At 37.9% G+C, this 27,341-nt stretch overlaps 1 long non-coding RNA gene across 1 annotated transcript in view; it reads right to left on the reverse strand.

Moving 5' to 3' along the window:
- Positions 1-9,472: 9,472 nt before the first annotated feature.
- The window catches only part of LOC134736468 (uncharacterized), a 52,939-nt gene continuing 35,070 nt past the window's right edge, over positions 9,473-27,341 (reverse strand). The window contains exons 2-4 of the long non-coding RNA XR_010120486.1: positions 18,762-18,924; positions 12,825-12,972; positions 9,473-9,750 (exon numbers count right to left, since the gene is read on the reverse strand). This is a non-coding gene — a long non-coding RNA (uncharacterized lncRNA). The remainder of the gene's footprint in view (positions 9,751-12,824; positions 12,973-18,761; positions 18,925-27,341) is intronic.

Genomic DNA, 27,341 nt, shown 5'->3' on the forward strand with positions numbered 1-27,341 from the left:
CTGCCTTCTTTATTGTTTTAGTTTTCTTTACATCCCTGGGCCTAACATGGGGTCAAATAAAATGTTCAACAAATGTTTACAATAACAAATTGGATATCAGATGTCCATCCTTGTGGATATGGTTTGTAGAGTGAGAGTGAGTAATATTGAGTATTTTGTTATAAATAGATAAGTATTAGTAAGGTTAATGAGCTTTATAATGTAAAATATCTTGTAAACCTAAACTGAGGTAAGGCTTGGTGCATTAATGTTTTCTAAGGCCTGCTAATTTAGAAATTACTTACACTACTGATTAAGACTTTGGATACACAACAGTGCCTAGAAGGGTCCAGTCATTCAGAACCTAATGGAGACATCAAGATGATTGGTCAAGAATGACTAATGTCACATTACAGAATAAGACAAGTCTCATAAAAGACTGTTCAACAAACAGCCTGTTTCCACAGTGTGGAGGACATATATGAGCTCTGTTTTCTCTATTTGAAAACTTCGGAGACATTAAGACTTCCTAAAACTTCTCCACTATGTTCAGAAATGGCAAATAATTATATTGCAAAACTGAAGAGTTTCTTTGATTTTTACAACAAATATGCTCAACTGAGATGGGTTGGAAGGAAGACACCCTAAGGATCCCCCTATTTCACCCCCACCTTCACTCCAGTATGTACTGGCTGCTCATGTGAATGTGATGGAGGCAGTCACTAAGGAAAGAGAATTATCCTGTTACCTAAGACAGGCGATTGCAGTTGAAGAACATGCTCCACGCTCACTCCAGCCCTGTCTCAACCTGCCAACAGAGTTAACACAAATCACAGCTTTTCTACTCCTTTTGGCATTAGCAACTCGTTTTACAAGTTTTCTTTAAAGAGTGAATTGCTTCCTATTTATCTATATAAAATGCTTTTATACATATTTTGCTACAATTTTTAATCACAATGTATTACCCTGGAAAGAACACTACCTGACAGGACAGAATACAAAATGTTCTGGGACAAAGGTGGGACAAAAACAAAAGGATGGACCTTATAGTTTCTTTTATTTCCATTATTCTAGGATAATTATTATTAGTTATCTATTTGGAAAGTTGCCTGGGTTTCTAAACCTTTTTCCCAAATGTTCTTATACAGTTCAAGTACCAACTTTTTAGACATCTATTAACTCTTTTTAATTCCATAAAGAACAATGATAACCAAAAATATTTTCTATGATGTATATAAGTATATAATTAAATCAGAAACCTTATCAAACGCTGGCTATTTCTGTTCACCATCAGACTTGAAAACTAGGAATTTATTTTTCGTTGACCTTGTATTTTTTTTCTTATGTGTTATAAGTGTGATTATCAAGGTAGTAAAAGAAGTAAAAGAACATCTTTTCATCACACCAGAACTGTAAAATATGAGATGTATTTATCTGGCTAGCCATTTGGACAATTCTTTATATAAATGTGATTAAATCCACTTTCATATTCCATACATATGACCATTCCCTCTTCCTTTCTGAGTTTGTTTCTTTTTGAACATGGTTTATCCTCCACTGCAAAGTTTATGTATCTAGTGTTTCTTAAAAAAAAAAATAGTCCTGTCATAGTGCAGGCATACATAGTGCAGGCATACATAGTGCAGGCATATTTGTTTTCTCCTCTTTCTGAAAATAAGAAAGCAGGTAAGCTGTCAATTCTCTGAACACCTAAGGCACTATTCTTAATGACTTCCCAATAGTAAGCACTACTAACTATTGCTAAATCCAGTTTATGCTCCTCCCAAATCTTCCCATTCTCATACACAAGATGATTTGAGGTGCTATTGAATCAGTCCACACAACTTGGACAAGAAGCACAGGACAAGTCCAAGAGACAGCGGGGTTTAGAAGTTCTATGACTTGATTTGTCTGTCTTTCCACTCTCCAGCTAAGACTCCAGAGCCTCCCCTGATTCCTACCTCCCCCAATGCTCTCAAAGTAAGGTGAGAGGAAAAAGCCATGGGGACTGCTGGCAGTCATCCTCACTATTTCCAAGGTAAGAGCCATATTTGCAGCCCCTTATTTTGAATTCTACAGAAATCAGCTTGAGCTACAGTGACCCTAAATAAGGTTAAGCTTTCTATTTTTCAAATGAAAGAGCTAGCTGTAAATTCTAGATTTTAGAATTATAAATGTGAGGCCTATTATTAAGGTTCTCATACTCCAAAAAAAAAAGCTGTATCTAATCTCTAACTTAATAATGATGTCTCTACATATGTGCACTGTATTTGGTGATGAGTGTCATTTGTCAGAAGTGGGGATATGTCTGTGTGCATGCCGCATCATTAATTTCCCATGGGTCAATGTATTCCTTCCTATTTCCCATATCATCTCTTAATGAAAAGTGCTTAAATGACATTTAAATATCAGACTTTATGTTATTACCATTATTAAATAAGCCTAAACTTTTCTTCATCTTTTGTAATTATCAGTTGCAATAAAGTCTCCATTAAAACATTCTTCCTTCCCTACTGCCTAAACCTTGATTTATTTAATAGAAGCTGGCAACATCAAAGTGTAACTAATGAACTATAAGACAATTTTAACACCTTCATGGGCTAATTGCTAAATGGCTTTTATTTAATTCTCCAAGGACTGATCTCTGAGGAAATTATAACCTGGTGACAACATGAACAGAAAACTTAATATTAAGCCTTTATTGTAACAGACTAGCAAATACTGGTCGCTTGGCTGGTCCTAGCAAATCTGAATCAAATTAATACTTATCCAGTTCAATTATAACATTTGTCTAAAAACTGCTTTATTGGTATGAAATTGAATGGTTTAACAGTATTTTTCCAGCCAAAAGAAAAATGGTTTATTATATCAGCCATTAATCAATTCTTTAAGAAGACTACTAAGTGGAGATTGACTTTCAGAAAATTTTGGCTTATTTAATAGTTCTTTTGTAATTGAAGAGAGGCTAACATAATATTGACTTCTGCATTAGGATAGAAAACCTTGCTAAGATAAGTAAATATTAATAATGTTTCCACATTCCTTTTTTTAAAGGCAAGGTCTTACTCTGTTGCCCAGGCTTAAATGCAGTGGTGATATCATGGTTTACTGCAGCCTTGAATTCCTGGGATTAAGCAATCCTCCCTCCTCAGCCTCAAGAGTAGCTGAGACTGCAGGCATGCACCACCATGCCTGGCTAATACTTTTTTTTTTTTTTTTTGGTAGATACAGGGTCTCTCTCTGTTATCCAGGATGGTCTTCTCATTCCTAAAATACAAATTGAGAAGAAAAGGAACTTCTAAATGAAAGTATGGGATCAATGAACTAAGCTCAGCTAACAAAAGCTGACTCCTAACCTTTCAGAAATGGGCTGCACCTCACACTAACCAAAGATTCTTTAAACAAGAAATCTGGCTTCACCTATATAGATATGATTCAAGAGAATATTAGCTGATTTTCTATGATAGGAAAAATCCATCTCTCAGACCATCTCCAACCACCCAATCATGTATTAGTGGTGTTTTTGAAAAATAATTGAAGTAGCCCAATCTCTAATTTTTAGTTCAAAATTTTATCAAAAGCTACATTTTTCTGAACGAGTTAAGTAGACAATAGGCTCTATATTAGTCCATTTTTACAGTGCTGATAAAGACATATATGAGACTCGAAGAAAATTAGATTTAATGGACATACAGTTTCACATGGCTGGGGAGGCCTCACAATCATGGTGGAAGGTAAGGAGGAGCAAGTCACATCTTACGTGGATGGCAGCTGGCAAAGTGAGAGCTTGTGCAGGGAAACTGTCATTTTTTAAAACCATCTGATCTTGTGAGATTCATTCACTATCACGAGAACAGCACAGGAAAGACCTGCCCTCATAATTCATCACCTCCCACTGGGTTTCTCCCATGACAGGTGGGAACTTTGGAAATTACAATTCAACATGAAATTTGGGTGGGGACACAGCCACGCCATTATCAGCCTCCTTGATCTAATATTACACTGAAAATATAATGGTCTAGTGGTTGGTTTTTTAATATTTAAAACTTGAACAAAAGCCAAATATAGGTTTTAAATTACCTTTACTTCTCTTACAATTATCATAATATGTGATTATTCAACTGTGCAAGTTGATTTCACCTCTCTGTATGTTACATGTGTAACAAATGTTTACAGCTATAATTTGTCCTTGCACATAGATGATTGTATTCACCAAGGTATTGACATAACCAAATAATGTACTTCAATTTCAGACTATAAACAGAATGTACAGTTCACAGCACCTGGAAAAGTTTGCATATCTACTGAGAGTCTATCAGACAGCCTGAAGTACTGGAAAATTCTCAAAATATCCTCCTCAGTTCCATGGGAGTTGTATGGCAAAAGTGAGGTTCATCAAGGAAGCAAGAATCCCTAAACATACTCAACAGAAGGGGCACACTGAACACACTCAACTTATTTACACCTGTGGAGGATTGCCTTTTGTGGGATTCTTATTCTAACCACTTTATTGAGGTATTATTACCATACACAAAGCTGTACATATTTAATGTACACAATGAGTTTGGAGATAAGTATAGACCCATGAAACCATTACCACAATCTGCCATAAACCAATCCATCACCTCCAAAAATTTATTCTTGCCTTCGTATTTATTATAATTTTGTGTGTGCATGATAAGAATGCTTAATATAGGATCTATCTTCTTAGCATATTTTCAAGTATACAATACATTATTGTTACAGTAGATCTCTAGTATCTTGTATAACTAAAACTTTGTACCTCCTGTTTCTGCCTTATCCCAGCCCCTGGAAACCATTATTCCACTCTCTGCTTCTTTTAGTTTGACTCTTTTAGATTCATCACACTACGTAGTTTAGTATTTGTTTTTCTGTGCATGGCTTCCCTCACTTAGTATAATGTCCTCCAGGTTCGTCCACATTGTCACAAATGGCAGGATTTTCTTCTTTTTTAAGGTCAAATTAATATTCCTGTGTGTGTTTGTATGACCTTTTCTGTATCCATTCATCTCTGGATGAACATTTAATTGCTTCTATGTCTTGGCTATTGTGAATAATGCTGCCATGAATATGCGAGTGTAGATATCTTTTTGACATATTGATTTTATTTCCTTTGAATATAGACTCAGAAGTGGGATTGCCAGATCATATGATAGTTCTGCTTTTAATGTTAAGGCACCTTCATACTGTTTTCTATAGTGGCTACAACAATCTATATTCCCACTAACAGTGTGCAAGGGGGGGGGAAAGAAATGTACAAATATCATAAATGTCTTAACCCATTTGGGGTGCTATAACAAAATACCATAAACTGAGTGGCTTACAAACAGTAGAAAGTATTAGGTCTCACAGATCTTGGAGCTAGGCAGTCCAAGATCAAGGTGTTGGTGGATTCAGTGTCTGGCGAGGGCCCACTTTCTGGTTCATAAAGGGTGCCTTCTTACTGGGTTCTTAAATGGTGGAAGGGGCAAAGGGTCTCTCTTGGGCCTCTTATACAAGAGCACTAATTCCATTCATAAGGATTCTTCCCCTATGATCTAATCACCTCCCAAAGGCCCTACCTCATAACACCATCATCTTGGGGATCAAGATTTCAACATATGAATTTTGGGGATAGGGGAACATAAAACATTCAGACCCTAACAATCATGTCAAAGAGTAAGTCAGTAAAGCATGTTAAAAACAGGTTGAGGCCAGGCAGTGGCTCACGCCTGTAATCCCAGCACTTTGGGAGGCCGAGGTGGGAAAATAACCTGAGGTCAGAGTTCGAGACCAGCCTGGCCAAAATGGTGAAACTCCATCTCTACTAAAAATACAAAAATTGGTCAGGCATGGTCGTGGGCACCTGTAGTCCCAGCTACTCGGGAGGCTGAAACAGGAGAAGTGCTTGAACCTGAGACGCAGAGGTTGCAGTGAGCTGAGATCATGCTACTGCACTCCAACCTGGGTAACAGAGTGAGGAAAAAACAAAAAAACAGGTTGAATAGATGGAATTTATGGTATTTTTAATATTTTTTTTAATGAAACAAATGAGAGTTTTAATTTAGGTAGAAAATGATGGAAAGACCAAACAAATGTTAAATATTTATAAGACACAGCTTATGCCACCTCAAATTTACAGCTAAGGTGTCTTGGATGCAGCCACCAACTCATTCCCCAGATGTGCTCTGCTTGCAAAATTCAGGCAAAGGCTATAGCTGCAGAGAGAACTACAGCTGTGGCCAGGCCATGGCTGGCATCTTGCCCCTGTATCTCTCATAGAGCAAATGTTGGCTTAAGGCCCCTCTCACCTGCCCAGCCTCGCTGCTTCACTTTCTGAATTACTTTCCTATTGCTGCCATAACAAATTGCCACAAACATAGTGGCTTAAAACACAGACTTATCTTCTATAGGTTAGAAGTCTGGCATAAATTTCACTGGACAAAGATCAAGATATCAGCTGAGCTGCACTTTTTTCTGGCGGCTTGTTGGGGACAATCCACTTCCTTGCTTTTTCCAGCCTCTAGAGGCCACCCACATTCCTTAGCTGGTGGACATCTTCCTTCATCTTCAACGGCAGCAGCATCACATTCTTTTGACTCTCCATCCATCCTCACATTTCTGCCTGACTGGAGCCCAGGAAATATTGTCCAATTTTTAAGAACTTGTGTGATCAGATTAGGTCCATCTGGATAATCTAGGAAAACCCCCCTCCTAAGGTCCTTAACATAATCACATCTGCAAAATCCCTTTAGCCATGTAAGAAAGCTGAGATAGGGTGGCCAGAGAAAATCTCTTTAAAGTGACATTTGCATAGACACTGACTCAGGGAATCACCAATATTCCCAGATTCTGAGGATTAAAGTGTGAGCCATTTCTAGGACCATTATTCTGGCTACCACACCTTCACTCTGATTCTTGTAGCCACATTGTCAGCAGGAAAATCCCGAGCATGTACAAATGGCATAATTTAGGACTTGACTTCTGGGCCACTTGCTCCATCTTCCAAGTATGTCAGTCTACTCATTCTCTTTACCCTTGCTATTGCTGTATGTTTATGATTTATTTAATAAATTCACTATCCAAGCATCTTTATTTGGTCTGACAGTCTTTCTGTTTCATGAGCTCTGGATTACCTGCCTGGTAGCACACCTGGAAGCTACCATTGAATTAAGGTAATTCCTCAAAGATTTCAGTCTTGGTTGGTCCCTATACAGAACCTCTGTATTAGTCAGGGTTCACTAGAAGGACAGAGCTAATAGGATAGATGTATATATAAGGGGGGGTTTACTAAGGAGTATTGATTCACACAATCACAAGGTGAAGTCCCACAACAGGCCATCTGCAAGCTGAGGAGCAAGGAAGCCAGTCTGAGTCCCAAACCTCAAAAGGGAAGCCAACAGTGTGCCACCTTCAGTCTTGGTCAAAGGTCCAAGAGTCCAAAAGCTGAAGAACTTGGAGTGTGATATTCGAGGGCCAGAAGCATCCAGCATGGGAGAAAGATATAGGCTGGAAGACTAAGCCAGTCTAGTCCTTCCACGTTCCCCTGCTTGCTTTCATCCTAGCCACGCTGGCAGCTGATTAGATGGTGCCCATACAGATTGAGGGTGGGTCTCCCTCTTGCAGCCCACTGACTCAAATGTTAATCTCCTTTGGCAACATGCTCACAGACACACCCAAGAATACTTTGCATCTCTCAATCCAATCAAGTTGACATTCAATATTAACCATCACAGCTTCCTACTCCTGACAAACTCATATATAAAAAATGTGGTTAATTGCAAATGAAGACATTAATAATTAGTTATTTTTCCTGCAATAAAACACGTCTATCTCTGACATGTTTTAAAATAGAATAAAAGATTAAATTGATCAGAAAAAAAAACTTAAGACTTATTTTAAAAAGCTGGATCCTGTATTCATTTTAGGCACCCATTATTTGGCTATCTACATTAATTCAACAAACATTTACTTGGTGCCTGTTATAGGAAAAGCATTGCACTAGATAGCTTAAGCCTTGCTTTTGGAAAATGAAAACTGAAACTGTGATTGTAGCATACAATGTCTTGCACGGAGGCTCCTGCCAAGCTCTACAGCTTGTCACATCAGGCTTCCCCTTCCTCAACCATAGCAGTCTTCTTTCTGTTGTGCAAACACCCCAAGTTATTTCCATTCTTAAGGTCTTTGCTGTTGCTAATCTTTCAGAATGCTCTTTTCAGATGCTTTTCTAGGTTGACTATTCCCTTTGTTGGTGTCCATTCAAATGTCATTTCAGAGGCCTTCTCTGTCCCCCCCATCCAAGGGGCCACCCCACCCCACCCCTGCAGTGCTCCATGGCATCTCTCTTCCATAGCACCTATCATGACTTGCAATTACCTTGTTTTCCCGTTCACTTCAGGTTTCTCTCTCTCTTTTTTTGTTTCCATATACTTGAATGCAAACTCCACAAGATAGGGGTTTTTGTCAGCGTTTCTCACCACTGTATCACCAGCACACAGCACTCATGTTTTGCACATTTTAGAACTAAATATGAATAGCTAAATGAATGACTGAATGAACAGATGAATGAGTATAAAGGTGAATGAGATATGTATTCTGATAACATCACAGAATTCATCATGCCACTGAGAGATGGCATATGTAACAAAACTAAAAATTGTCAAGTATTTAATAGTATATATCTGTGGTTCCCAAACTGTGTTCCGAGTTACGCTACATTTTTTTATGATGCCACACCTTTGTGGAGCTGGATTTTCTATGGTTGCTGCAATAAAAGCAAGTAAAATGCAATAATAAGTGTGGAATAGGAAATTAAGCTGTCAGTGTCCAATCTAGTTCCAAGGTTTGAGAAATTGCTGCTCAACAAATAATTCTAGTTATGAAAACTTAAACTTTTGAGTAGTCACATTTTAAAAAGTAAAAAGAAGCAGGTAAAAAAATTAATAATTTCAACTTTTTAGATTCAGAGGTTAAATATGCAGGTTTGTTACCCAGGTGTATTTCATGATGTGAGGTTTGGGTACCATTGATCCCATCAACCAAGTACTGATCATAGTACCCTACAGCTTTTCAACCCTTGTCCCTCTCCCTCCCTACCCCTTCCAGTAGTCCCCAGTGTCTACTATTGCCATTTTTATGTCCATGAGTATCCATTGTTTAGGTTCCACTTATAAGTGAGAATATGCTGTGTTTGGTTTTCTGTTTCTGCATTAATTCACTTAGAATAAGGCTTCCAACTGCATTCATGTTGCTTCAAAGGACATGATTTCATTCTTTTTTATGGTTGTGTAGTATTCCATAGCATACATGTATATATATGTGTATATATATATACACACACACACATATGTGTGTGTGTCACATTTCTTTTCTTTATCCAATATATATATATCCATATATATATATGGATATATTCCTTTTCTTTATCCAATATATATATCCATATATATGTGTGTATATATATATATATACACACACACACACGTGTGTGTGTGTGTGTGTGTCACATTTCTTTTCTTTATCCAATCCACCATTGATGGGCATTATTATTACTCAAATTAGTTTCCTGGAGAATTTGGGGTTAGGAGTTTTTAAGGATAATTTGATGGGTAGGGGGTTCATGAGTCAGGAATGCTGATGGTTGGGTCGGAGATGAAATCATAGGGCATCGAAGCTGTCTTCTGCTGAGTCAGTTCCTGGGTGAAGGCCACAAGATCAGATGAGCCAGTTTATTCATCTGCGTGGTGCCAGCTGATCCATCCAGTGCAGGGTCTGCAAAATATTCTAAGCAGGGATCTTAGGTTTTACAATAGTAATGTTATCCCCAGGAGCTATTTGAGGAGGTTTAGAATTTTGCAGCCTCCAGCTGGATGACTCCTAAACCATAATTTCTAATCTTGTGGCTAATTTTTTAGTCCTGCAAAGGCAGGCTAGTCCCCAGGCAGGAAAGGGGTTTGTTTTGGGAAAGGCTGTTTTCATCTTTGTTTCAAAGCTAAACTATATAAACTAAGTTCCTCCCAAAGTTAGTTTGCCCTATGCCAAGGACAGCTTGGAGCTTAGAAGCAAGTCGGGGTTGGTTAGGTAAGATCTCTTTCATTGTAATAATTTTTTGTTATGATTTTTGCAAAGGTGGTTTCAATCCCATGTCTTTGCTTTTGATAATAGGGCTGCAATGAACATTCGAGTGCATGTGCCCTTTTCGTAGAACGATTTATTTTCTTTTGCATATAAACTCCATAATGGGATTGCTGGGTTGAATGATCATTCTGGTTTATGTTCTTTCAGAAATCTACAAACTGCTTTCCACAGTAGCTGAACTAATTTACAGTCCCATCAACAGTGTGTAAGCATTCCCCTTCTCTGCAGGCTCACAAGCATCTGTTGCTTTTTGACGTTTTAATAATCACCATTTTGACTGGTGTGACATGGTATCTCATTGTGGTTTTCTTTTTTTTTTTTTTTTTTTTTTTTTTTGAGACGGAGTCTCGCTCTGTCGCCCAGGCTGGAGTGCAGTGGCGCAATCTCGGCTCACTGCAAGCTCCGCCTCCCGGGTTCACGCCATTCTCCTGCCTCAGCCTCTCCAAGTAGCTGGGACTACAGGCGCCCACCACCACGCCCGGCTAATTTTTTTGTATTTTTAGTAGAGACGGGGTTTCACCGTGGTCTCGATCTCCTGACCTCGTGATCCGCCCGCCTCGGCCTCCCAAAGTGCTGGGATTACAAGCGTGAGCCACCGCGCCCGGCCCTCATTGTGGTTTTCATTAGTATTTCTCTGATGATTAGTGAGATTGAGCATTTTTTAATATTCTTCTTTAGAGAAGTGTCTGTTCATGTCTTTTGCTCATTTTTAAATGGAGTTATTTGTTTTTTGCCTGTTCAGTTGTAAAAATTCCTTATAGGGACCTTTGCCAGATGCATAATTTGCAAATATTTTCTCCCATTCTGTAGGTTGTCTGTTTACGCTGTTGATCATTTCTTTTGCTGAGCAGAAGCTCTTTAGTTTAATTAGGTCCCACTTGTCAATTTTTTTGTTGTTGCTGCAATTGCTTTTGAGGACTTAGTCATAAATTCTTTCTTAAGGCCAATGTGCAGAATGGTATTTTCTAGGTTTTCTTCTAGGATTCTTATAGTTTGAGGTCTTACATCTAAATCTTTAATCCATCTTCAGTTAACTTTTCTATATGGTGAAATGTAGGGGTCCAGTTTCACTCTTCTACATATGGCTAGCCAGCTGTCCCTGTACCACACATTGAATAGGGGCTACTTTCCCTCAATAAAAGCAGGCAAAATTAATATTAATAATCTATTTAATTGAATCCAGTATATCCAAATATTACCACTTCCACATCTAATCAATACAAAAATATTAAATGCTGTTTTAAATATTGTCTAACTGAAAATATTTAAATCTTTAATTCAGACCAACTATGCTTCAGGCATTCAACAGCTGCATCTAGCCAGCAGCTACTGTATTCGACAGTGCTGGCCTAGAGCCATAAAATAGACAAGCAGGAGGCCTGGCCAACCACAAAATTCTTATCTACTATTTATTTTTAATCTTAAGAAGAAAAAAGTTAGCCAAATGTTATTGCAAATAACCAATAATCGAGCACAATTTGAAAGAGTAGCTAAGATAAAATACTGTCTATGTTTATTACAAAATAGTCTGTAAATGATTTCATACCTGTTTATCTTATGTAACGATATTATTTTATTGAGATGATTTGTTTAAAGCACTTACACAGTACCTGGTATGAAGTACATTTTTGATAAGGATTGAGTATCCTTATTAATACCAATGAGAACATATCAGTTTATCAATATCCATGAGTGTGACTAAGAAGAAAAAAGCATAAGAGTACAAAGTACCCATCCATTACTTTTTAGGTGCTTTCTGGAAAAAAATAAAAAGCCAAATAATTACAAGAGAATGAACTTGGAAAACCAATACAGAATGTGAGTGATAAATTAAGCATTTCTTAGGCATTTAAAAAACTTCCAAGTTTCCAAGCATTATTATTTTTATTTGGTTCTGAGTATTTCAAATATGAGCCAAAAAATATCTTTACTGTTTGGATCAAGACTACTCAGTGTTTCAACCAGGAATGTTTAAGAGTTTGCTCTTATACCTCCCTCATTTTTTGTTCACTTCAAGGCAAAAAAGAAAAGAAAAGAAAATTCTGTGCCAATGTTTTATTTCTACATTTTCTATTAGAAAGTCCCTTCCATTACCCCATCCATCTTCTCTCCCACTTAGGCAAGAATGTGGCAAATGTGGCCATAGCTACCCTGGTTAAAGTAGAGTAAGCATTCCCTTCAAGTGTGAATAATGCTAACCTTTGTAAGGATGTATTTAACCTCTTAAAAATCCTGTGAGTTTCTGAAATATTCATTGTACTGAAATCAATAAATCACTGAAATCCCCACTGGGAGAGAAACTTCCTGAGGTCTCAAAGGCCAAGCCAGAGTGGAACTAGTAAACATCAGTTTCTCACAGACATGCAATTAGAACATCTGTTTGTGTCTTCTATGCCTATTAAGATGTTTACTCTGTTAATTGTAGGCATAACATGGGTATCCATCAGTATTTTTTGTTTTCACTCCCACCATAGGAATTCAATAACAGAGTTCTAACCCTGGCCAGCTACCTTGCTGGTCAATTTGCCACTTGTCTATTTAAAGAGAAAATAAGAAATGGCACTTTGTCAGGAGCAAATGATGGGTGGTGAAAGACAATCCTGAGAAAAATTGTGAAGGTTGTGGTACGAACAAATCTATTTCACCACTGTGATATTTAAATGGTTCTGAAGTTTCATGATTGGGTTGATTATGTCAAAAACAGCTACCTCTGGGATTGAGGGGTAGATCTGGCGGCTCTACAAGCATTTTTAAATGCTAAGTTCATTAGCCTTTCCAGCTGTGCTGTTAATTTTCCAGCTTGAGTTTTTCTACTTGAATGGGTAGCAATCTTCTGCAGTTTTCTTCTGTCTTAGACTGTTTAGGGAAACAGAAAGTAGAGACCGAATTGCTTGAAATAGAGTTACTTTACATTATCAAATATGCTTTAGTAAATTATCTATATTTTAAAATCATACTAGATAAACATAATCACGAATCCATAAATTAAACTGCCTAAAAATTTTGAAGTATTTTCAAAATTTAGCTATACTGTATAGGTCAAAGATTGTATTCTAATGATATTGTGACCCTTAAAGACTATCTAAGCACACAATATTTGGATTTCAGCTATCGGTTTATAATATTGCTAAATGCATAAAAAATAAGTATTTAATATAATCATTACTTGGTATTTATACAACAACCTTACCTTGTTCCTATTCACAAAATTGATTATGTAATAGTAAGCATGTACATAAAATCATAAAAAGAATACTTGACATTTAAGTTATACAAATTTATCTTCATCAAATAATCTTTTAAACATTTTAATAAAGAATAAAAACATAGTATTAATTTCATCTTCATCTCTATTTAATATTTTTGACAATTAGGAATAATGACAATGGCCATGAAAATCACAGTCAAGTGGAAGTAAAATGATGGAAATTTTTTTTTTTTTTTTGAGACAAGGTCTCGCTCTGTCGCCCAGGCTGGAGTGCAGTGGCATGATCTCAGCTCACTGCAACCTCCACCTCCCAGGTCAAGGGATTCTCATACCTCAGCCTCTGGAGTAGCTGGGATTACAGGTGCACGCCACCATGCCTGGCTAATTTTTTTGTATTTTTAGTAGAGGCGTGGTTTTACCAAGTTGGCCAGCCTGGTCACGAACTCCTGACCTCAAGTGATCCATTTGCCTTCGCCTCCCAAAGTGATGGGATTACAGGCATATCAACTAGCTTGCCTACTGTGTTCAACACAGTCTTTGAAATGAACCTCTGGTTAAGAAGGGTATGTCTATGCCACCAATCCTTTAACAGAAGAAGTTAAAAAAAAATGCTCACTTGAAATTGAATTTCTTCCACTGCTTAAGTCCTTTAAAAGAATAAATTAAAAAAAAAAAAAAGGCTCACCTGAAATTGAATTTCTTCCACTGCTTAAGTTGAAATTTCTGAACTTCCTCAAAGGTAAGCACAACCAAAGTAAAAATTCATTTCCTAAACATTCTGCCTAAAAATATTATTTTTCAAACATTCAGAAAAACTCTCTTGCCTCCCTCCTAAAACCTTCAAAACTGCACATTGCTAAAGTTTGATGGAGATATTTTATGTCAGTGACTGTGAATGAGATATTCTCTACATTGAAACGATATTACTGCAGGATTTTAACAGTTTATACAATGCCTGGGGCTGTTCACGGCTAAGAGGTGTCATTTTAATAAGGTCCATGGAATCCTACCTTTTCTAAGTGTAACCAGGACTATAACTTCACTGGGGATTGAATCCATGCTAGGCGGATTTCTACATTTCCCTGTTGTCCTTATCTCAATCACAGACGGGGATGAAAGAAAGCATACATTTATTGGTTAACGGCAATATAATTGTTAATGGCATTCAACAATTTTGAAAACAGAAAAGGAATACTTCCAGTCTATGATTTTAATATTCATACTCTTAGCCGCTATGCCAAACAGCCTCTTCATAATAAAAAATTCAAGACCTATTTTAAATTACTACTAAAAAACATTTTTATTGGAACTACAACCAGAAAAAAACAATTTTTTTGGGTTTCTAAATGAGGGACCCATTTCTAGAATGAAGTGAAAAAACTTTCACAAAATTTTCTGCCTTTCTTTAAAACTTGGCGTGTGAGTTTTAAGAAAAAATACATTCAGTGTTTATTAAAAAGCATATAATTTGGATTTACGTTAAATCAGTATGCATATTTTTATATGTTTCTGGGGTATAAATCAAACTTACTGGAGTAGATTTTCTTGATGTAAACCTACAAGTAAAACTACATCCCTCAGAGAACACACCAGATTACACAGCTGTGCAACTGAATTATGCATTACAAGGCTGAGTCAATTTATCATGAAAACTGGCCAGATTTCCTGAGGGCTAATCCAGTATGGTTTTGATAACTAAAATATAAGATAAAACATGTCATAATTCAAGCTGTTATAATCTAGAATTAACCAAAACTCAGCAGTTTTGAAAGCATTAATTAATATAATGGTCACTAAATCAAAGTTGAGCACCAAGGTAATAATTTATTAAAAGGGTCACAAAATTTCTGAAACTGTCTTTAACATATATGGGGCTAAGTTCTAAGAAATTCACCAGTCATCAAAAAACAGAATAGGAACAGGAGTAAAGAGGGTGTTACTTATTCTTTAGGCATTGTGCTCCTTACACAGCAAGCAGCTAGATCCAGTGTCTTTAATCACAAAATAATAAAATATCAGAATTGGGAGGGAGAAATGAAGTCTAGTCACAGACATAATTAAGAAAAACCATGTAGTATTTTAAAGTTTTGGGGTAAATTCGATGATCACCCACCAGGAGAAGTTCAAATCAAAATGCACATTTCTAGGTGAAATTTTCTCTGTATTTTTTAATGTCCTAGAACAGTATGTACACCTGTAGTGCAAGGCAACTTGGACACATGATTCCCTTTTGTCGAACAACAAAATGCTCTGTTTACTTTCCAGGCTCCTGAATTTTACCAAAGTACCCTAAGGACAAATATCTATGAAGTCTGCGCAAAAGTAATTGTGGCTTTTGCCATTAATGGGAGTAGAAAGGCAGGTAGGCTCCGATTAAAAATAAAAATGGATATGTAATAAAATTATCTATAGTTTGAACAAAATGATGAGATGAAATGGTGGTGGCCAGCTCTAGTATTTGTCCAACCCCCGTGTTGAAGTATGTGGAGTAGAATTGATTTAAGATTACAAATCAGCTAAAAGAAATCACTGCTACTTATTCTAACTGGATTGTATTTTCTAGAATTCTGGAAAGTAACCTGTATTATCCCAGTGTGTTGATGCTAGGTCAGACACTGTTTGACAAAACTGGTAATGGGTGTCTGTACTGAGTCTTCCAAATTCATTTGCCTCCTCTTGTAGCCTAAACATAACTCCGTCACAAGTATTTAACTAGAAAGAATTAAGTATCCAGGTGATTGTGTGTCCCTTCTCCATGGCTTCTGTATCCTGATCCCCTTTCTTTTGTTTCTATGCTGTAATGCCATATTACCACGATGAAGTATACTGCTGTACAACTAAAAGGGCTTCCCCCTTAGGGGGTCAAAGTACACACCCTGACCTTACAATTAGCTCCCTGAATTTACTGAACCTAAAGGACGACCAGGGCCATTTTCCTTTGGTCAAAAGTAGCAGTTATACATATATATATATATAATATCTAATAGTGTCCTGCAGAATTACAGAAAAGGAGAAAAGGCAAAAGACTGGCCCTTTCCATGAATATGATATGGCAGAAAGAATATAAGAGATATGCTTTATTTATTATGACAATTTACACTTTGGAATAAGATTTAGTCTGCCTTTTTTATTACTTTTCATCTTCCCTGTGAAGCATAAATCCTTATTTAGTATAAACTATGGTCACTTATTACCATCTTACATTTTTTATGGAATGTCACATTTAGGCCTTTTTAAGGAATACTTCATAACGAGGCCATAGCCGGAAAAAAACAGTCATTATTTATTGTACACTAAAACTTGCATGTTTAAAAACAGTTATCAAATACTGAATTTTATTCAGACAAAAATTGTCACTGAGAGGTTTCGTTTACAGTTGAAGAGGTATGCTTATTTAAAAGATAAAGACAATACAGAAAATTTCTAAGTCTTTAATTACACATTGTTCATACCCTGCTAATCATTCTCAAGCTTCGTTTCTGCACCAGAAAGCCATACTGGGTTACTAACTTTCTGCCAGCATGAAGAAAGTGGCAGGTTAAGGCAACCAATTTTATCACAAGTGCTTTCTCTATCTAGATTCCTCTCTGACTCTTGAGAGAATTCCTTAGATAATTCAAATAGAAATGCTTTTACTGGTTAATTTTTATCATGCTTTGTTAGGGAAAAGTTTTATAAAGGTAAAATATGACTGAAGGATGCCAAAATATTAATTATTTAAGCTATTACTGTGGCAATCATTAGTTCCAATTTTCTGAAAAATTCTCAATTTTAAACAGACCGTTCTGTGGTTCCCATAAAGACGGTCATAATGTTTTACAACATATATCCCAATTTTGGATTCAGAACAGTCAGACAATCTCCCACTTGCCAATAGTGTTGAAAGCTTCTGTATTACAGTGCCAGAAACAAAGGTAACTTTCTAAATGACTATACTTTATGGACACATGCTCCCATGCCCTTTAAAAAGATACTTTAAGTAACTGTTAAAGTTCATTGTAAGAGGAAAAGATTCCCTATAGTAGTTTTACAATCCATCAGCTCTTCAAACTGAACGAGGTTTGTGTTGTCAAATGGTATTTTCATGGAATCCCATCAAAGAAAGTTCAGTTGTTGCGGAAAGCAATACGGGTAATTCATTTGGCCACCCTCGACTTTGCAAGACAGTCTGAATCAAAGCTACCAGCACCAAACCAACAACAGTGCTTGAGCACAAGGGTGAAGAAAAGCCTGTGAATGTCTGTGAGGCTTTCTCAGTCATTCCACAGTCATCAAACGGAGACTGAATGGCTGAAGGAGCCACATGCTTCATTTCCCTAGGGGCATACGGGTGCCCTGCTTCAGAGGAACTCAGTGCATTGCTGAGGTGACCTCTGATTAGGAACAGTCAACCATGCAAACCCTGAGAAGTGCGGGGAAAACAAGGACTGTCATCTAACTGATGATGATGATGTAAAGATCACCACAAACACCCTCTCAACACCCACTCAAGGACCCCTCCCAGAAACCTCCAGCAGCCCAAAGTGGACCCATGTCGAAAGTCACTGGGTGACTCCAACCCTGAACCATAAGTTTAATTTATGCTAGAGTAATAAAGTTTTTTCCTTAAAGAAATTACATATATAGGTTTATGTGTGTGTATATCCATATAAGTATGTCTGTCTCACTCAATGTTCCTCAGATTCTATTTCATTATAAAATAATTCACTCTCAAGGTACTACTTTAAAATCTTTTTCTATTACTACGTAATCATCATGACTACTCAATAGAATCAGATTCTATGCATAACTGAGAACTGATCCACAGGAAATAACAGAAAATTCTCATATCTGGTTACACACTTCAAATTGCCTTATTTTATTTTGTGTTTTATTTTTATTTGTGTAGCATAAATCAATAGAATTTTCATTTTCTACTTGTCCACACAAAAACAGGAAAACTAAAAGGAGAGTCTCTCTGTTTGCCTTTGCATAGATTCGTACATGAAAACCGGATAGAACAAAACAAGGGTATGGTAGTCAGTGAGTTCAGAGGTTCATATCTGATCAAACCTTTCACCTCACTGTTTCCTTTCCTTCTCTGAGTATTTATTTTAACTCAGAGTTTTAGTCTTTGGCCTTCAGTGCCAGAAATATTCTTACATGTTCAGATAAGGCACTTTCATCCAGTTCCAAAAATGTTGAGGGTGGGGGTCAGATTTGAATCCCCAGTTACCCTGAGGCAAATATCTCTCATTGGACAAATACTTGGAATGTCTTGACTGAGGTCCCTGCAGCTGACAAGAGGCTATTTGCGGTCTTGCTTTTACCTCCACCGTTTCCCTTTTCTGAATTTACATAGCAGCAAAGACAATAAATTGTGTCTAGGTTCTTCCCATTCCCTCTAAAGCCAGGCTGAGGACAGCAGGGCTTGCCCATGTTTTCAGCTTGACCCTACCTGTGTTAGGCTCTGGCTGCCCGACCATGTCAGCATTCCAGGATCATGAGAGAAGGCCGTGTTTACAACCCAACAGGAAGAGGAGTAAGCCAGGCATTGACATCACCTGACAGATGCGTTTCTCAAGTGGGAAATGTTATTCAAGGTTTTTTCATGGAAATCACTGACAGAGAAAAGGAATAAAGAAAAAACGAGAGGGAGAGAGAAAATCAGTGCCATGACGGGCATGTTTTGCACCCTATAAAAAAGGAATTAAAATGACTCAACCTCACCTCCCTTTCTCTACACTCCCCCGCCCCTCCTCATTCATCCTTTATGTCTGGAAGTAAATGTTTCTGAAATACTATAGCTACCGGCAGAGCAGCAACACATAATAACATGGTAGCAACACATAAAACTGTCAGTCTTCAAGGAAAATAGATGGTTAGGTTGAGGGGGTAAATGGACTAAATCAATTTGAACATGCATGTTAAGGACTGTGAAAGGGCAGAGTTTAGAGCTGCTAGGCTGGAAAACATTTGTCTCTGTCTTCTTGTATTTCCACAGCTCTGGGCAGAATCCACCCACAGGCTTCTCCCTTGGCTCCAGTCTGACTCTGTGGCTGATTAATGGCAGCTGGAGGTGTCCAGTAATTTCCTCACCTAATAATAAACTACAACCCAAAATGGAGGTTCCCCTCAGGCCCACATTTAACATACCTATACTTACAACCAGGAGGCAGCCAATTACACTGTCTCTGTGCCCACTACTTAGAAAGTACATGCTCCAGCAAGGCTGAGGCAATTCTGTTTACCATGGGGATCCAATTCCTGTCTATACCAGACAGATTGCTTCTTTTACACAATGAACACACATTAAGTAAGCTCATTTCAGAGACCAAAAACACTTAGAAAAATTTTCTAGCAGTTCCACAAGATCCATTTCTAAGTAATTCATTCTTTTCCCAAAAATCCGGAGGGAAAAAAGTGTCAAATGACAGACTTGGTCTTCAGCCTTTTTGGAACTTAAATTTTAAATTGTTGTTACCAAAATGTCAGGTTGTAATTGCAAAGCCTGAAGCCTAAGCAATCACTCTAATTCCCTGCTTCCTGAGGCATCCAATAAAGCTGTTTGTATTTGGGCAGTTCTTCCTCACAGATTCGTTTGGCAATGAGAATTGGTATATGCCACACACTATAAGGCGATTATGTGGATTAACTTTGTGATATTAATTAAGTGGTTATCCTCAACATTTGTATTTATAGTAACTAACAAAATTAATTATAAGCTAGGGAATAAAACATATACAGAAAAATACAGAAACGTACATGCATGCCTGCACACATACGTGAGTTCCCCATGAGTAGTAGCAGAGCAGAGATGTGGGTTAATGGAGAGACTACACAGACCTGGATTCAGATCACATTTCTGCTGCTGAATTGCTTAACTTCATGAAAGCATCTTAGCCTCTATTTACTTCCTTTTTTTTTTTTTTTTTTTTGAGATGGAGTCTTGCTCTGTCACCCAGGCTGGAGTGCAGTGGCATCATCTCGGCTCACTGCAACCTCCTCCTCCCAGGTTCAAGTGATTCTCCTGTCTTAGCCTCCCAAGTAGCTGGGATCACAGGTGTGCGGCACCACATCCAGCTAATTTTTGTATTTTTAGTAGAGATGGGGTTTCATCATGTTGGCCAGGCTGGTCTCAAGCTCCTAACCTCATGTGATCCACCCACCTCGGCCTCCCAAATTACTGGGATTAGACATGAGCCACCATGCCTGGCTGCCTCTATGTACTTCTGTTTCCTCACTGATAAAATGAGAATCATATTTATCAGGAATAATGTATTTAAAGTACCCAGTGCACCATCTGGCACAAAGTAGGCAACTTACAATTAGTTTCACATGTTAGAGGTGCAATCTAAAATTATTATTGTTTAATCATGATAAAATATGCATAACGTAACGTTTACTTTTTGAACCATTTTTAAGTGTACCATTCAGTGGCATTAAGTACATTCACATTGTTGTGCAATCATCACCACCACTGAACTATTTTCATCTTGCACAACAGAAACTCTGTACCCACTAAACAATAATTTCCTATTCACCCCTTCCCCCAGGCCCTGGCAACCACCATCTACTTTCTGTTGCTATGAATTTGATTACTCTAGGTACCTCATATAAGTGGAATCATAGAGTATTTTTCTCCTTTCATGATGGGCTTATTTCACTTTGCATAATGTCAAGTTTCATCCATGTTGTGGCATGTGTCAGAATTTTCTCCCTTTTCAAGGCTGAGTAATATTCCATTGTGTGTACAAACCACATTTGGTATATTCATTCAACCTTCAATGGACACTTGGGTTGTTTCCACCTTTCTGCTGTTGTGAAAAATGCTGCTATGAATATTGATGTAGAGTATCTCTTTAAATTCCTGCTTTTATTTCATTTAGGTATATGCCCAGAAATGAAATTGCTGGACCATATAAAATCATTTTATTTGGTTATATAATTCCATATTATAATTAATGAAGTAATCATCCCATTCCTTTGGTATCAAAGAGAAAAGGGGACAGTAGGAAATATTCCTAAAGAATCTTTCTTCTTCATTGCCAGAAACAGAGAAAAATTGTTTTTTCTGATTTTTCAGAGGACATCAGAATAATTCAATGGAAGCTACATAGAAAGGAGAGAAATGAAACCATTTGGCACTGGCACTGCAGATACACCCAGAACCTATAATGATGAAAATCCTATTTAAATTATCATTTTTCTATATTTATAAGAAAATTATATAAGGATTCTAGCCTGGGACATCTTTGGTCCCTACTCAGAAATGAAGCTGTTACACAGAAGGTGTTTCTTATTATTCCCACATGTAAAGGCCTAGATTCTGTGGTCTTTAGGCATAGGAAAAATCTCTATGATAAACTCCTAAGCAAGATGAGAAGACAGCACAGAGGACAGACCTACCCATATAAAAAAATAAGTGTAATGTCATAAGTACTTTTAAGTAAAGAAAAATATATGAATTTTGTTGAATTGCTGTAACATTTTACGTTACAATGAAGAATATGTTGTAAGGAAGTACCCTCACATCCTGGCTGAGGATGACCAGAAAACTGATGGCAAAGATGGGTAAATTATATGAAGAACGGTAGAGAAAAGGAGAACAGAATAAAGGGATAAAGGAATTGTGAAAAAATCAAAGAGGAAAAGTGATAGGGCAAATTGAAGACAGAAGATAAAAAATTAAAATTTTGGAATATACGTATTAGACTTCTGCCAGGAGATCCGAAAATAGGCATGGCCAAGCAAAGGGAAGACAGATCAGGGACGTTGCCACTTGGTGACAGAAAGAGTCATGGAATCACCTTTTGTTACTGTGTTGATTCAGAGACCAAACAGAAGAACTTACTTGAACTAATGGCAACTGATGGCAAACATTAGCAAATCTTATTATTTTACATTACTAAGCCTGTGCCATCACCTATTTTGGCAGCTGTAGGATTGTTTCTAGACTATATTCAGCTAACTAGATGCAACCTTTTGTAGATATCATGGAAGGAAAGAAGGTATGAGTATTAGGTCATTCTTGCATTGCTATAAAGAAATGCCTGTGGCTGGGTAATTTATAGAGAAAAGAGATTTAACTGGCTCATCGTTCTGCAGGCCTTACAGGAGGTATGGTGCTGGCATCTGCTTGGCTTCTAGCGAGGTCTAAGGAAGCTTACAGTCATGGCAGAAGGCACAGCAGGGGGCTGGCACGTCACATGGTGAAAGCAAGAGCAAGTGAGAGAAAGAGTGAAGGGGGAGGTGCCACACACTTCTTACAACTAGATCTCCCAAGAACTCACGCACTATCACGAAAATAGGACCAAGCTATGAGGGATCCTCTCCCATGACCCAAACACCTCCCACCCGGCCCCACTTCCAGCACTGGGGATTACAATTCAACATGGGATTTGGGAGGGACAAATATCCAAACTACATCAGTTTGTGTGTCATTTTTAATAGAAAAGGTTTAAGTCTTCTTAAGGAGACCATAAACTCCCCAAAGACTGGGAACCTTCAGACAATTAAAGAAATTATGGGGCTCTGGGCCATGCGGCAGGACCTACATCAGAGATGACTTGAGTATACTCTAGACTGAAATGGAGGATCCAGGTTGGGAAATTTACGTGTATATTGGGATTTGAGCACATCCTGATGCAGTCACCCCAGCATTGCGATGAGGTCTTATCTTTCCCTATAGCTCACATTGAGATATTTTCCAGGCTAGCCCATTGCTTGGGCGATCCTGTTCGTGGTCTGTTGCTCCCTGACCACATCATTACTGTCATGTGTTGCTTAAGCCACAGGAATATGTTCTAAGAAATATGTCACTCGATGATTTTGTTCTTGTGTGAACATCATAGAGTGTACTTACAAAAATCTGATGGTACAGCCTACTATCCACCTAGGCTATACCATACAGCCTATTGCTCCGAGGCTACAAACCTGTATGGCACGTTGCTGTACTGAACACTGTAGGCAATTGTAACATAATGGTAAGCATCTGTGTGTCTAAACATGTCTAAGCATAGAAAAGGTTATGTGCAACACTATGATGTTATGATGCCTACACCATCAATAGGTGATAGGAATTTTTCAGCTCCATTATAATCTTAAGAAACCACCATCATATATGTGGTCCATCATTAACTTAAACACTGGATTGCAGCACATACTATATTCATGCACTCTCATCTTCTCAAATTGGATCCTTGCAGGCAAACAATTGCTACTTTTTTCTATTCCTGTACCACTTCTCTCTTTTTGTCATCATAAACTAACCTACTATTCTTAAAAGCCTAAGTCCAATACCCCACACATGCCTAAATTTGTCAGAAAACTTGCAGAGTTTTTAGTTTGTTTTTATTTTTTTAGTAGAAATCTAATATTGCTACCTGTGAAATAAGATTGAAAAGCAGCCCAGTGAAAGAGAGTGAAAATCCTTAACAGATCTCTACTAAAAATAAAAGGATAGAAAATGAAAAGACATTTGAAAATATAGACATGAACAACCTAGGTTGCCCTCATAACTAAACAATAATACCAGAAAGCAGTTAGTGCTCCATAACAGTGCTTGCCATTGTGCCATCCTTAGACTTACAGGATATACTTCATCCTCTTTTCTACTTGGCCTGAAAGATGCTATTTATTAAAACAAATGGGAAAAAAAGAATAAAATCTGCAGAGAAAAATAATCTTCCAGAAATCAATGCCTATTAAAATGATAGGGCTGGAAAACACATGCAAACGTCTTAGCTTTACTGCTGGTCAAGTCTGTAAACAAAACTTTTATGAAAACTGGAAAGAAAGTTCAAAGACTTAAGCCACTAACGGGATGTGAGTTCTTGGCATGTGCTTCTTCAAAGTGGTGAGTCTTGTGTAGACACAGCCACTGAGGGATGCTCTCTACTGCCTCTCTGATCATTACCTGGTGATGTTACAATGACCACAAATGACCTCTTGGCTTCTTCACACCAAATTTCCATCTCATCACTATTTCCAGTTCATGTAACAAGCATATCCCTCTCCTTATCAAAACTCAAGACACTTCTACCCCATTTCTGACAGCTCAGCTACAGCACTGCAGCTGAATATTTAGCGTTCAGCATTATATCTGAGTATTCAGAGATTTAAGAAATGTTTGTGGAATACTTCCTATGTAGCAGGCAGTGTGCTAGGTACTAGGGTGAGCAAAATGAATAAACAAGCAATGATAAATAGAATAATAAAGGAAAAAGAGACATTACACAAAGAGAACCACATCAACCACCGCTGAGGCAGAGGTAAATGCCCTTTAAGTATGGGGATTGACCTGATCAGAAAGTCGGGGGAGGTCTCCCAGCCATTGACTATTGAGTAGAGATCCAGAATAGATGGTGAGGAGAACAAGGATGGTACATGGTAAGAATTTAGGGTACAGAGGTGACATTTTGGCAGAAAAAAATTATTATACACACAAAGTCCTGTGGCTGAAAACGGCATGACTTCCCCATGGGCTTCCAAAAAACGTTAGTATAGCTGGAGGCCAGAGAGCAATCCAGGAGGCAACTAAGGAGGAATTTGAGGCTTGGGAGATGTGCAGAACTTAGACAAGTCAGAATTGTGTCAAACATGTTAAGGATTTTCATCTTTCCCTTGAGCCTACTAGAAGGCCTTGGAAATGCCAGTGAGGGAATTGTATAATGAAGTACCTATAGAGACAGGGTCTCTGTAGGTGAAGTGATGGACAATTGAGATAGCATGCTACACTTAAGATGCCTTGAGAAATCTGTGAAGTGTATTGGAGACTAGTAAACTAAGGTCCAGAAAAACGACAACTTGAAATAAGAAAATCTGAGTTCAAATCCTTTCCTTCTAGTTTCTAGCACTCTGACCTTGGGATAATTCATTAACTTCTCTTACTCATTACTTCAGCTTCCTCACCTGCCCTTGTAGTTGTGAGTTTCCAACAAGATCATCTATTTGATAGCAGCTTGCAAGCAATAATACTGTTGGAATGTAAAGTAGCAATGATTGCTGTAAACATTATAGCAATAGTTGTTGTAGTAGTAGTCATATTAAAAACTTCTATGAGACAGTATCTTCTGTGATAACAAGCAACCCCCAAATCTCAGAGCTAAGGATGACGAGCAGTTTTTTCCCCCTCCTGTTGAATGAGGACTACTGCTGGCTGCGGCTCTGCTGCAGACTGTGGGTTGGCAGAGCCTGCTCCCTGAGTCTTCTCATCCCAGGCTCCACGCTAAAGGAGCAGCATCCACTTTGTAGACGCTGCTCTCGTGGCAGGGGCCACAAGGAAAAGTACTGCTCGGAGGTGGCATATCTCTTGGTTTAAGCAGGTCACAAGGCCAAGCCTGAAATCAACAGCATAAGAATGCATTGTCTTCTCAGGGGTAAGGAGTGAACAAATAATTTAGAACAATAATACAATCTACCATAAATATTTGTGTGTAAGTATGTCTGAAACTTCCTTAAACTAAGAAAAAAAGAGTAGACATTCCATATTGTAATCATTCTGATTAGGGGAGATAATTATGTGGCAGAGACTCGCCATCCGTATAATTTTTGCTTGACCTACAACAAAAAATTTTAAGAGTGAAATTTATTTTAACTATTAGATGCATTCTTAATCTTTCATAAATTAAATCATAGCAGAAATGATTTTTTAAATAAATCATCCTATACTCTTTTGTAAAGCAAATAAACTTGCAAAGTGAAAATAATCACCCCAATCTATCACTTTAGTATATTGCATATGAATCCAAAAGATACATGCAGTATGCTTTCAAAAAATACTAACAAAACCAGGTAGAATGTCATCAGGCCTGCTAACTGCCAGGAAACTCAGTACAATGAGGGCGACTGACAGGATAGCACTAGCAATTCACTGAACAAGGGGAAAATATGAAGTGATCTTCTGCTCACCAAGCCAGAAGCCCTGGTGCAAGGCTATGTCTGCTCAGAGGAAGGGGCAACATGCTCCAAAGTGCACAAATGTGTCATTTAGTCCTAGATGAAGTTTCATCACATTTATAAGGTTTCTCTCCTACATGAACTCTCTGTGAATGCCTAATGTTTAGGAATTTTGTACATTGAATATTTGTAGCAGTTTTCCTCATGAGCTATCTCTGACTGTTATCTTATGATTTTTAATTATAAAGTCTCCTAAATTTGCAAAGACCAAAATATTTCTCTTTCTCAGTACCTCTCACATATGGATTTCAAAAACAAAAATAAAAACTGCTCTGGACTCAAAATCTTCTATGTACTGTTTCTCCCCACACTGGGAAAATCTGCCTACACAATCCTCTTCCCTTAAGACTGAGATTCATTTGAGATTTTTGGGTTTTGATATGTTTCTATTTTTAGTGGGATTTGACTCCTTGGGAATGAATGCCACAATGGACTTTTCCCTCAGAGAACTATCTTGAGTACCTACAATTCCCAGGACCTGTGTACTCATAAAATCTTGGTATTTTAAATTCTGGGCCTTCTCCTCAAAGTTAGACAAAGTTTCACATCTAGAAGTCTGTGTGAAGTGTTCCTATCCTCAATAGTGTGACTACCCTGATGGTCTAGGGCTCAGGACCATCATAAATGTTTCATGTAGCTCTCTATCAAATATCCAAAAGGCCAATCCTTTCCAGTGTGAAAGTTCATCTCCTAAATGGGAGATCACCTTCCAGTGGTGATCCAATGGTCTCTCCCCAAACTACTGTGTAACGCTTCTTATTAGGAGTATTTGAGCGATTCAGGGAGGTGAACAAGAACACATCCACATATTGGGAGACTGGCGCACACCAACTCCACAGGGACAGACGCCCCCCATGCTCAGGACTTTTCCAGACCTCACCCTATGTATCGCTTTATCTGGCTGTTCATCCTTTACAATAAACTCTTCAATGCAAAAGTCAACAATTCTATATTGACTGGAGCAGGCTACCCTCAGATTCTGAGGCCTGGTGTAAAGCTTACATTGTCTGCTGTGGTAGACAGGAAGAGCATTGATACTGGAGGTCACAAATTGGTGCTTGCCCTAGAGGCAGAGACT

The sequence above is a fragment of the Symphalangus syndactylus genome, chromosome 4 (assembly GCF_028878055.3).
Source record: "Symphalangus syndactylus isolate Jambi chromosome 4, NHGRI_mSymSyn1-v2.1_pri, whole genome shotgun sequence".
NCBI lineage: Eukaryota > Metazoa > Chordata > Mammalia > Primates > Hylobatidae > Symphalangus > Symphalangus syndactylus.